The sequence below is a fragment of the Macrobrachium nipponense genome, chromosome 5 (genome assembly GCF_015104395.2).
Source record: "Macrobrachium nipponense isolate FS-2020 chromosome 5, ASM1510439v2, whole genome shotgun sequence".
In the NCBI taxonomy this organism is placed as follows: domain Eukaryota; kingdom Metazoa; phylum Arthropoda; class Malacostraca; order Decapoda; family Palaemonidae; genus Macrobrachium; species Macrobrachium nipponense.
In genome coordinates, this window is record NC_061107.1 from 5486599 (window position 1) to 5500137 (window position 13539).

At 34.8% G+C, this 13539-nt stretch overlaps 1 long non-coding RNA gene across 2 annotated transcripts in view; it reads right to left on the reverse strand.

Annotated features, from left to right (window-relative positions):
- Window positions 1-12605, reverse strand: part of LOC135215713 (uncharacterized) — a 24555-nt gene extending 11950 nt beyond the window's left edge. The window contains exons 1-3 of one of the 2 annotated variants that reach the window (XR_010314761.1): window positions 12184-12605; window positions 11124-11207; window positions 7401-7492 (exon numbers count right to left, since the gene is read on the reverse strand). This is a non-coding gene — a long non-coding RNA (uncharacterized LOC135215713). Of the gene's footprint in view, window positions 1-7400; window positions 7493-11123; window positions 12158-12183 lie in introns of those variants that run through there. The other variant, XR_010314760.1, reaches the window with a different exon arrangement.
- Between the last annotated feature and the right edge of the window lie 934 nt (window positions 12606-13539).

Genomic DNA, 13539 nt, shown 5'->3' on the forward strand with positions numbered 1-13539 from the left:
GGCGCGAAATAGTTGTTCCATTACTATCGACCTCACGTACGAAACGCGTCCAAAGAGACAAATTGCAACGCTTCGTGCAATTACCGAGGATGGCTTCTTCCCAGAAGAGAGAAAACGGTTGTATTCTGGTAATCCTTCTGTGTGTGTCTGTCTGTGTGTGTCTGTGTACGTGTCCCTCTCTTTCTTTATCATTTTCAATCTCTCCCGTTTGGCGGTGGGCAAAAGCGTTCAGGCATACGGACGTCATCTAGGCCATATTTTTAGAACGCTGAAAGGCACCTTTCGCTCTGTTTTTCTTTGCCATTGTTTGCGTTCTGTGCCTGGGTGGCATTCAGCCCTTTCCCACAATTCTATACGACGCCTCTCTTCTGTTATTGGCTTTCAGGGTCAGGGTTTTTCCCCAGTCGCCAAATTACCCACCCCAACAGTGAAAGGGTGTTATATCTGATCTTTTGGTTAGTAGACTCAACTTAGCATACATTGTGGCATTTTCTGTGCCAACTTATTTCAAACTGATGCTCTCTTGTGCCCTTCAGAGCAAAGTTCATGTGCACAGAACAGCTGAAAAGAATGAGACTGGGCTTCCAGAGAAGCGTTCATGCGGACAGGAAAGAATAAGACTGATATTGTTGGGATAAAATGAGAGAGGAGGTGCATTGCAAGGAAACAACAATGGCCTTATGAGTCGCAGCTGCAAGACACAAAACAAGGTGGACAATAGACGGACCAAGAGGCAACTCGGGGAAGCAAGATTAAGGTGAAAGAGAACACGTAATCAAAATACTGGAATAACTCTGTAACATACTCCAAGGGAGAGAAGGAGTTGTATCTTACTGAGGAGATCTTACGAGCAAACAGATCTCAGAAGAATAATAAACTTGAATGTAGAAGTGATGCCTGAAGAGAATATGCACTTTTGTCGATTGAATTAATATCTTAAAGAATTGCTTTAGTGCTGAGGTTAGAGGTTAGATTTGATTGATGTGACAGTATCCAGATTCAGATTAAATTATTAATTTTGAAAATGTTTGCTCAAGTTATTCCAGAGGATGTAAGAATGGCAAATCAGGGACTGAAGACACGAAAGGCATATGAAGTTGGTAGTTAGTGGTTGAACTGAGGCCTGGTGGTTGACCTGGATGTGGAAAGTATGTCTAGATGAAGGAAAGGTTCCATTGGAAGACGATAAAGAGGGTAGAAGTAACTTTAATAATTTTATTGGTATTGCGTCGTTTAGTACACTGGGAAAGTTTGGATATGGGTTGTTTTATGAAGAGAGTAAAACATTGATTATCAAAAAAATATATTAAAAAGAATTTTTTCGGGGGTGGCTCCCAGATCAGTAATCTCAAGTCGACTCAAGAAACAACTGAAAAATTATCTGTATGTAAGTTCACGTGATTACGAGTTTGTTTACATATTCACAATATTAAGCAATAAAGCAGTCTCTCTCTCTCTCTCTCTCTCTCTCTCTCTCTCTCTCTCTCTCTCTCTCTCTCTCTCTCCATGTATCTGTTTTGGCATAACTCAACAGCTCCCACAGGGATTTACTTGGCTTTCAACGGAATACTCTGTTTAAAAAGCAATAAACAGGAAATGATTTTCTGAATTGCTGCCATTTCGAAGTCCTTTCAACCTCTCTCCATCGCGACTACACTTAATACGCTTCCTTTGATCTTCTTGTGAATATTCAGCATTTACTGATTACAGATGCAATTATAGAAGCTCCTCTCTGGTATTAGAATGCAAATGGAGAAAACATATGGTAATGGCCTGCGTTTAATATTCTTTGTTTGGCCAGCAATGCACAACGTCAATTGCAGAAACGTTTTAGCTTTCTGGAAAAGAAAGACTATTCAGATGCCGTTGTCTGCCCGCCCTCAGATCTTGAAAACTACTGAGGCTAGAGGGCTGCAAATTGGTACGTTGATCATCCACCCTCCAGTAGTCTCAGTAGCTTTTATTCTATTTAAGGTTAAAATTAGTCTTGATCATGCGTCTGGCACCGCAACAACACAGGCAACCACTGCCGGCTGAGAGTTTTTTACGCCGAAGAAACTACAGCCCATATATTTACTTGTCTGCGATGATTATCATTAATTTAATGATGTTTTTGTTGTTATATCCACAACCACTGCCTGGAGAAAGATGTTATGTACTTCTCTGTCCTTCTCTGTGTTATGTATCGAGGACAAAGTTACAGAAGGGAGGAAATTATTAGATTTCAAAATCAATCTCAACCCACTTATTTACGTCGACTATTACGAGATCCCTGGAAAGAACTATTGTTATTCATTCTCCTGTTGTTTCTGCTGTTATATTCATGATAATCGTGCTTGTTATTTTAAATGTTACTGATTCTTCACCTCGTCGAAATTGCTTGGGGGTTTGTGGCGAATAATATTTCGAAATAACAGAAAGAATATTCGGTTGTTCGAGTTGAGACAGAAGAGAGAGAGAGAGAGAGAGAGAGAGAGAGCTCGAAATTGGTATACCTCTGTTCTAGTGACATTCCTCTCTCGGCTGTCCTAACAGATGTCACTGCATTGGCGACAAATGGCAAGAATAACTGGTCCTGGCAAACCCTGACATTTTCTGACCCCAGAAGAGAGATAAAACGTTTGATTTTGCCGCTAGTATTAAGCTATACGTTTGATAAAGGGTTCTTCTTGGACTGTTTCTATCAATCCCCTTAGATGGAAGGTTTAACTTTACTTTTGATAAAGGGTATACTTCCTCAACCGTTTCTATCTGTCCCCTTAGAATCTAAGGCTTAGATGGGAGGTTTTCATAAACTGTTAGAGTCTTTTCAATCTATACAAATTACTCATTTGCAAAAAAAAAAATGCTTTTCACGATATTTACAAAACAGGAATTATTCGTGATTGACCCAAGTATGGCAATCGGAAATTGCAAACCTACATCACTCTCAATAGAATGTTACCTAAATTTGTATGTGTGTATTTGCGATTAATTTCAAACATACACAGATGCATCGATTGCATTCTCTTGCACAAACAACAGGAAGCTGTCGTTTTCTACTCATAAGAATTATTATTATTAGATGAAACCTATTTACACGGAACAAGCACACCAAATGGGCCATTGACCTGAAATTCAAGCTTCCAAAGAATGTTGGTTTCAACCTCCCACCGCTAAAGACCCCCCTAATACTGATCATGACACAGCCAGTGATTTTACATCGTCTTAGGGGAGACGCGAACCCCCAACATCTGAGTGGCATACCACGATGCTAACCACCATAAAAGCGGACCAGTAAAGTACGTCGTTGGCGAAAACGTAAGCAAACAGACTGAATATATTTGGGATTTAAATGAAGGATTGGATTCAACCCTAAACATAATCAACATTTCTTTAAAAGTTTCAGAACCTATGGAAAAGAATCAGAAAATGCTTTCAACTTCCTGACAGACAGACAGACACACACACATACACACACATAAAAAGGGAATATAAGCAGAGAGCCAAAACTACAAACTGTACCGACCTGTGGTAAAAACAGCAGGTCATTAAAAATTATACTCGTGCTCATAATGATGTGAATTCCCGTCGCATTCCTTAGGGAATTATAAAATGTTTTCGTTTTCAGCACCCGGAATGAAATGGCCTGACGTTTTAGCAATAACAGGAATACGTGCAGGGTAATTTACAAATTGTATTCTATTTATTACGCTGAATGGAAATGGTAGTTGTTGATGAGCTCCTGTTAAATTTGTTAAATAGTGACCGCTGGCTTTCATTTCTCAAATCACTTTGGGTGAAGTTGTTTTCATATTCGATCAATTCTGGACAAATTACTATTGAAAAAAAAAACAGTATTTAATGCATATATATATATATATATATATATATATATATATATATATATATATATATATATATATATATATATATATATATATATGACGTCATGATTTCTTTTCTGTCCGCTGGGCGGTGGTTCGAACCCACGAGAGGACGAAATTGTTATCGACTTAAAAAATTCCCATTTCGGTTTACATATATGAAAATATGTCAGTTCCAAGGAAGGGTGAATTAGATATTAAAGAACATTTGTAGCTCGAATAATAATATATATATGTGTATATGTGTATATATATATATATATATATATATATATATATATATATATATATGCTTTTGAAAGACGTATCTCTCAAAAGAACTGTCGAGAGAGACTGAGGAGATTTTCCAGCCCTGTGACTGGCTTATCAACAGCCAATCAGGAGGAGCGTCGTCGTAAGGGACTGGCCTAGACATCAAATGCACGGTTGATGTGAATCTACTATAGTATAATCCTCCAGACATCTCCTCTGTCTTCCTGTCTTCCTCTTTTATTCACGTTCATCAAATGGCTCTCGCCACTTCTCCCTGCTCTAATTATCCTCAGAAGTTCGCCCATTATCCGAAAGCAGGAGACCTCCTGGCAGCCATTGTCCTCGGGAACAAAAACCCGAAGACGGAGCTCAGACAGCGAGTTTCTCAGGTCAGCAAAGAATACCCTGCACAGGTTGAAAAGGGAGGCGGCCTTAATTAGCAAAAGGATGAGAGACGAGAGAGGGAGAGAGAGGGTGGGAGAGAGGGAGAGAGAGAGGGAGAGACTTTCGGAAAACTAATTCGTTACAATTTTTTGTTGTTCCTTTTTCTGGGAATTTAATTATTTTGAGAAACATTATTATACCCGTGAAATTTTATGTAATTACCGACGCTACGGTTTTTATTTTAGATGTTCGCTTGATTTTCTCTTTTTCCAGAGCTGATGTAGAACTCTGAAAGGTCTAACAATGTAAAAAAAAAGAAAAAAAAATTATTAAGAAATGCGCCGAAGTTTCCTCGACGCAATCGAGTTTTCTGTACAGCATATAATGCTGTATGAGCCACGGCCCGTCCTATGGCTGTGGCAGACGTATGATCAAATCTAAATTCAACCTTAAATAAAATAAAACCTACAGAGGTTAGAGGGCTGCAATTTGGTATGTTTGATGACTGGAGGGTGGATGATCAACGTAGCAATATGTAGCCCTCTAGCCACAGTAGTTTATAAGATCTGAGGGCGGACAGACAAAGCCCCCTCAATATTTTTCGTTCACAGAAAAATAAGAAGTCAGCGAGTACTGATAGAAAAAATATATAGAAACTTTAAACTGACCGCGATAAATGAATGATCTCTTATTGATCAAGAGCCGGGTTAAGTAACACAATTATTTCCAAGACACAAATGAAAATGTTACTAAACTCAGCGATGAACGAAGGCATTGAAGTGGTTTTCGAACAAATAGCAAGAAAACAGACCACAGAAAACGGAACAATCAACTCTCATTGCAGAGGTATGGATAAAAGGGAAAAACAAAATTTTAATTAAGAAATACATATCTTATCTCCTTATCTCCTGCTTTCCTTTCAAAGATAAGGACTCAGAGGACATTAGCGAAATAGCCGGAGAGCGACTTTGCATAAAATCAGAAGCAGGGGGTAGCCAGAGTTTTTATGCAGATTCTTGAATACGTTAAATATGAATATGAAGATAAAGACATTTCTATGTTTCGGATGTTCCAATTAGAGCAGGATCTCATTTGACTTTATTTATATATTACCTGGAGCAAATAACGATATTAGCATTGCTGTCTCATGTTTGCACCCCAGTATGTGCTTGTATGCACGCACGTGCGTTTAGGGTGCTTGTGCGTGCGTGTGTGTGTGTGTGTATGTGTGTGTATGTGTGTTTATTGGTATGATGATATGTTGTCATGGAAAACATCTTGCCCATTATAAGATACTGGGGCTTCAGGCAGATACACACACACACACACACACACACACACACACACACATATATATATATATAGATGTATATATATATAGATATATAGTATGTATATATATATATATATATATATATATATTATATATATATATATCTATATATATATATATATATATATATATATATATATATATATATATATATAGTATATATATATATATAATAGATATATATTTATATATTATATATAAATATATATATATATATATATATATATATATATATATATATATTAACCATTATATCACCAGTATTAAAATGGACGTGGTGCCAAATTCTTCATCCCTAAACATTTGCACATTTGGCCTCTCTGCACCCCCATCCCACCCTTTCGAGGAGTGTAAAGGCAAAAGAAAACCTTTATTCATTTATACATTGAAAAATTATATTCGTCGGCTTTTCTACCAGTCAGAGGTAGTTGAATTTATATAGGTATCTGGGCAGAGAGAAAGAATGTAATTAGCTTTTATCCTTTACCAAAGAAAATAGAGCGTTGGGAACTCTAAAAAGTTATAGATACATTTACATGTTCAATTCGGTGTCCGTGGCTTTAATAGCAACATACATCTCATTGCTGGAGAAGTTGATGAATTTCAATTAAAAAAATATCTACATATTCGTGGGAAAAAATTCCTCAATCTGGTAACCAAAGCTCTCCGCCTCCTTTGTAACATTTTTTTTATTCCACGACACCCGATCACTGTAACGAATTCACAAATTCGGGGATTTGTTTTACGAAATTCTACGGTCGTACAGTAAGTTCCAGAAATAAAGCTACAAATTTCAGAGGATTTCGTTGGAAATTCACTAACTGGCAACTACAACTCGTTGCTGGAAAAACTTTTTTTCCACAGTGAAAGCTCTATCAAGCAAAATAAAGCTAACATATGATGCACAAATATCAAATCTATGATATATATAGCAATCATAAGAAAAAATTACGGTAATAGTAATTATTTTAAAGTATAGTAATTACTTAAAATTATAGAAACGAAACAATTTGAAATTTTCGTTCGACACAGGATTACCAACATTACCAATGTATACTTCGAGCAATGTGGAAACAAATATTTAATATTATAGTGTATTATCAATTATTTTAGCGAAGATACTCAAAACCCTTCCCCACCCCCTTCCCCACCCTAGTTCGCAACTTGCATCCGGGCTCATCAATCCTAATTAGTTCACTGTTGCACTGGTTGATATCAAGAAATGAGTGTAAAACAGCTCCAAGAATTTATGGATTTCATAAATTTTCTAGGAATCGTGAGATTACATAAAGCTCCGGCTAAAACAGTAATTATGCAAATTTACTAAATATATCAGTAATTTCACGTAATCACTGCTAACGCTACTTCCCCATAACATATACATCAGGAATACAATAACTTTCAAGTATCCTAGTTCACTTGCAAATTCATGGATATCGTTTCAAAACAATGCTGCGACGACTGTTAATTGTACAGGATTTATATCGCGAACTACATAAAATTACCTATGTTCATTAGATGTTTAAAAGTTTATACCTGATTTTCGATGAGAAGTTTAGACTTACCTTCAAACCAACATTTATGTATGGCTATATATGGCCTGATCTCGCCCCTGACCTGATGAGGTTCTATAAACTGCATCATAATTGTCACTGCACTGAAAAAAAGAAAGCCGTATTTATCATCTTATTCCTTCCAAGAATAATCAACAAAGCCTAGCACGTCACTAAAATTACATTTTTTTAGATTATTTTTAATTACTTTTCTTTTAGATTATATTATATATATATATATATATATATATATATATATATATATATATATATATGTATATATATATATATATATATATATATATTATATATATATATATATACCATATATATATATATATATATATATATATATATATATATATATATATATATATATATATCTTAAAAAACACTTTTAGCATTATATAATATTAAATAGCGGGGTTGATAACCTTAGCTCTTGCCGGTTAGAGACAGATGCAATACGCTGGATTCCTCGAAGATGCAGAAATGAAAAAACAAACAGGAAGCTTACCAGCGAACAATTGAGGTCATTGACGCATTCCCAAACTGTTTGAGAATGTACGTCGATTAGTGGGTGTGAGTTCGTTATGCATGTCATAGAACATGACGTATAATCTCTGGTATGTGAATTGGCAGAGGAATTGGACGACCAACTGTCAAAGTGGACATGGTGTTTCCGGTGTAGAAGAGGTTTTTGCAGGTCCGTCGGACAAGGTAAAATAAAGTGGAAAACTTTAGAAAAGTTAACATTTGAAGCGAAAATTACTTCAGTTCTAGAGAAAGGGAAGTCCGATGTGACAAACATTTTATTGACGAACTTTAATATTTAATGGAGTGATAACTATGGTCTCTTTATTGCAGATAGATTTTAAGTGTCCATATAGAAAAATGGGTTATTCTCTAGACGTTTTTTTGACTGATTAACTATGAATGTTTGGACAGAAAGAGGAAAGGGGGTACTTACATAAATATGATTTTGGGAAGAATATGATAGTTTAACTTTTTTTTTATTTTTGGTCATTTTTAACTCATTTTATTCTATTTTCATGTAAGCTAATTTTGGGAAATAAAAAGTATATTTTTATAACAGCGGAAGTTTATATTAGCCTAGTTTGATACTTTGATTTTCAGCTAACTTCAGAGATGGCATTCAACATGAAAAGGTAAGCCTCGTTACCAGTTAGGAGTTTTTTCATTTGTGTAACCGAGTGTCATTCAGACCTCGTAATATATACGAGTATATATATATATATATATATATATATATATATATATATATATATATATATATATATATATATATATATATATATATATAGGAGGTTCCTGGGTAGGTTGTATAAATTCCTTCGAGATGTGTCTATGGCCCATGATGACCACCATCCAGCCAGCTTAAATAGACATGCCTGACTTAAGACCTAGAGCTCAGGGTACAACCACCTGCTGCCCTGCAGATGCCACTTCTTCCGGCGAAGTCTAGACTCGAGAGCCACAGTCGAGAAGTTTCCTGGCTGTAGGATAAATGATTGGGTTAAGGTGTTCAGTGCTTTGTCTATCCATCCTCAAACTTGGATAGTACCTGGTGGATATCTCAAGCTAAACACTTTTATTCATTAGCAAGAGTCACTGGCTTTTGTCAGCTTAGTATTACATATAAGGTATTAGCTGTATATGCTCGTGAGTCCTCCATGGATCCTTTCACATTGTTGGATTGGTAAAACTAAGAAATAAGTCGCCCTCACAAACATCTCAGGTTGCCAGGAATCTCCTGATTAAATTGAAAATAGGAAACTAGATGTGAGAACCCAGAAACAAATCAGGAAGAAGTAACAGGTAGCAAATAGATTCAAGAGCTATGGACTAAAAAGAACATCCATAAATACACTTGAAAATCTCCAGAGGTGGCAGTAACAGAAACCAGACAGAACTATGATGTGATCTGAATGAGATAAGCTTAATTTAGAAGCACTCAACAAAAATCTTTTTAAAACATTTAGATTTGATACAAGAATCTTCTTGAAGATGAACATCGGCTGGCTTTTGCAAGTCAATTGTAACATAGGTTTAAAGCTCTAGATGCTATATCTGATGAGATACAACAGCTAGTAAGGACTGAACTTACTTTGGGAATGCGTAGCAATATGACGCAAAAAAACCAAAATGTTTTGGGATATACACTAATCCAACAAATTTTGGATATCGGATGAAACAAGAAAAATAATAAAGGATACACAAAACAAAAGGTGGTAAAATTTCATCAGAAAAATGAAGGACTTGAAGCAAAATGTCTATAAAATGAAGTTAATTCCATTTCAAGGAGAGAAAATAAAAAGCTTATGGGAAATCGGGCAGATGATAACAAGCCTTTGTATTCAGAGCGGCGTTGGTGCTAGGGTAACCCACTGAATATCAATGAACTCTGTGGATACAGGAAAAAAAATTAAATAAAAAAGGAAAACACGTATCAACAGGGTGCAGGGCAACAGGCAGATGATTATTTTAGAGGAAAAAGGACCATAATGAAGAACGGAGCAAGTTCTATGAGATCACAAATAAAAGCTATGATGGATAGATAAGAGGATAAAAGAGGTCAAAAATGTACTTAGGAATGAATGGCAATGATGGGATCACTGCAGGGATGATTTTATCTGAAACTTAAGGAAACTATGTACATTAACTAGGCTGTTTTACGGAATATGGAATGAAGAAACAAAGCCTAATGGTGTCATTCAGTTTCAGATAAATATAATGCTAGAACTTTGCAGACTGAGAATACACATGTTATGCACTTCTAATCATCAAAACCACACAAGTATTACAAAGCGTGCTTCATACATTTAAAGAAATAGTAACACGGTAAATCTAAGAACATCGATAAGGAGGAAAAAATATTCTCAAAAGAATGAAATAACACTGGATAGAGAAAGGATTAATGAAGTTGAATCTTTCATATATTAAGGAACAAAGATATTCAATACAGGTCCTCTTGAGTTGGAATTTAGTGAAAGACTAGAAGATTAAAATCAAGCAGTAGGCACACTGAATAAGATTTAGGAATGAAATAGCATTAATTTGCATATAAAAGTAAGAGTATATATTAGTTCCTTATGATCAGTAACGTATTTGGGAAGAAATCATGGTATGACAATGTAATTACATAGAAAACATAAAGCTTCAAACAGAAAAATAGTCGAATATTAGATCAGAGTGAGAAATGACCTTACAAGGCTAATTACAGAAGTTTGTAGAATAAAGATAATGGTTGGGGACGAAGACCTACCTGGATAAAAGAACTGAAAATCAATGAGTGAAGATATATATGGTTTATAAAGGAAGGAAAATAACACTCGAATGAAACATACTACGTGATATAGAAAGAAAGTTCTTCTACTTACAAATCCTCTTCGGTTAAATTCCATCTTTAGTCTGGACTACAGTAATATGATAGGTAGTGTTGCAATAACTCAATTAATGACTTACTTTAGTAATTCATGTACAGTTGAATACCCGTATGGTTCTGGAATTAACATATGTATTAAACTATTTTTCATGATAACTTTATTTAGCTAAATCAAACGTTTCGTAATCGTAGAATTGTAGATGAACTCGAGTCAATGACTGAGTTACTACATCGTCTAAACGAAAAAGAGGAGAAAATAACTTACCATATACAAAGAAGAAGGAGAAAAAAACTTATCATGTACAAAGAAAAAGAGGAGAAAAACTTACCATATACATAAAGGTATTCCCCAGGCATACAACATATAGAAAATTTCAGGGTACGTCTTCGATTGCTGGTACTTCGTAAGTTTCCTAAAGATAAATAAAATAAAATAAATTAAAATAAAGGAGAAACTATGCAAATATAGGTTTTAAAAGGAAATGACAATGTCTTGCATTCTTGATATATTATTAGCCACAGAAACCATTGCAATTTTGCTTAAACTTAATTATTTAAGACTGTTGAACACAACTTTATAATCATAAAAACCAAACACTCAATTCCAGTAATCACATTTCAAAAGGGTGTTATAATTTCGCGGTTATTCATAATATGTCCTACTAAATGCAAGAAAAATGAATTAATTATTATTGATCGTTAATGTTTGCATCATTTTCTCTCTACATTTTGAAACATGAAGGTTCCTGGTAAACTTAGAATTGAATCAATGTAAGACTGATGAAAATTTAACACCACTTGATGAGTGTATATAAAGGATCGGTATTGATCGGGATAATTTGTTAGTAAATTTGTTACTAACTACTTAAATCCATTTGTGGAGTTGCGTATCTTTACTACGTACCCTGCACTGAAAAATATAAATTATTTTGGCTGTTTGGAATAATGAATGTAGCACGGTATTTGGATCCTTGGTGTTCAATGAATTCGTGACTCGAACACTGAAATCTTATTGAATATATTACCACACCCTTAACCGTAAATGGATATTCAAAGACAGTAAGGCCTAAAACACAAGCGAATATTTTTGTCAAAATCTAACTATCCATGCACTTTTAAAGGGCCTTAATCACTGGAACAACGTTTATATGATCGAATATTTTATGCTATTTTTTTACTGGCAATGTCTAAAAGGTTTTGACGACCGCAGACACCATAACAGTTCTAGAAATTGTTGAAATTGAGTCATTATTTAAATTCTGAGAGCACTTCAGAATATACAGGCAGTCCCTGGGTTACGACAGGGGTTCCGTTCTTAAGACGCGTCGTAACACGAAAATCGACGTCCGAAAAATGGCTTAAACTAATAAAAAGTTATAAAAACCTTACTTGTAATCCTTTGGTTACACTACATGTAGTTTCCTTAAGTTCTATGTACAACCTAGAGTTATATTTTCTTCAGAAAATGCTGGTTCTTGAAGGTAAAAACCTTATTGTATTCCTTAGGTTACAGTTACACTACATGTATAGTTTCCTGAAGTTTTATGTACAACCTGGAGTTATATTTTCATCAGAAAATGCTGGTTTTTGAAGGTAAAATATTATTGTAATCCTTTGGTTACACAACATGTATAGTTTCCAGAAGTTTGATGTACAACTTGGAGTTATATTTTCATCCAAAAATGGTGGTTCTGGAAGGTAAAAGTATACACAATTAGTACAAAATACTACACAAAGTCCTGAATGTAATATGTAAATTAGAGTATATCAAGAGTAAAAGAGTTAATGTATGTATAAATCCTTACTTTTAGTTTAAAGTTGGTGTGCTATGTAACCCTGGACAAAGTTTTATGTGGCCACATAGCCTACATCATTCAGGGGGTTCTGGGATTCTGGAATGTACAAAAAATTATGTAATTAAGTCCTCTATGCATAGTAAGTTACATACAGTATACCATACAGTGGTTTATAAGATATAACATGTATAAAACTTAGTTAATGTATGTATAATTCCTTACTTTTTGTTTAAAGTTGTCGTGCTATGTAACCCTGGACAAAGTTTTATGTGGCCACATAGCCTACATCATTCAGATGGTTCTAGGATTCTGGAATGTACAAAAAATTATGTAAGTAAGTCCTCTATGCATAGTAAGTTACATACAGTATACCATACAGTGGTTTATAAAATATAACATGTAGTATAAAACTTAGTTAATGTATGTATAATTCCTTACTTTTAGTTTAAAGTTGTTGTGCTATGTAAACCTGGACAAAGTTTTATGTGGCCACATAGCCTACATCATTCAGGGGGTTCTGGGATTCTGGAATGTACTAAAAATATTATGTAAGTAAGTCCTCTATGCATAATTGTTACATACAGTAATACCATACAGTGGTTTAGTATAAGATATGTACATATAGCATGTATAAAACTTAGTTAGAAATTCCTTACATACTTACCAACTTTGAGTGAGTCTCAAAGCTGTTAGCTAGGTTGTCTTAAACTAATAAAAAAAAGTTATAAAATCCTTACTTGTAATCCTTGGTTACACTACATGTACTTTCCTGAAGTTTTATGTACAACCTGGAGTTATATTTTCATCAGAAAATGGTGGTTCTGGAAGGTAATCCTTTGGTAGCTTCCTGAAGTTTGATGTACAACCTGGTTATATTTTCATCCAAAAATGTCGGTTCTGGAAGGTAAAAGTATACGCAATTAGTAGAAAATACTACACAAAGTCCTGA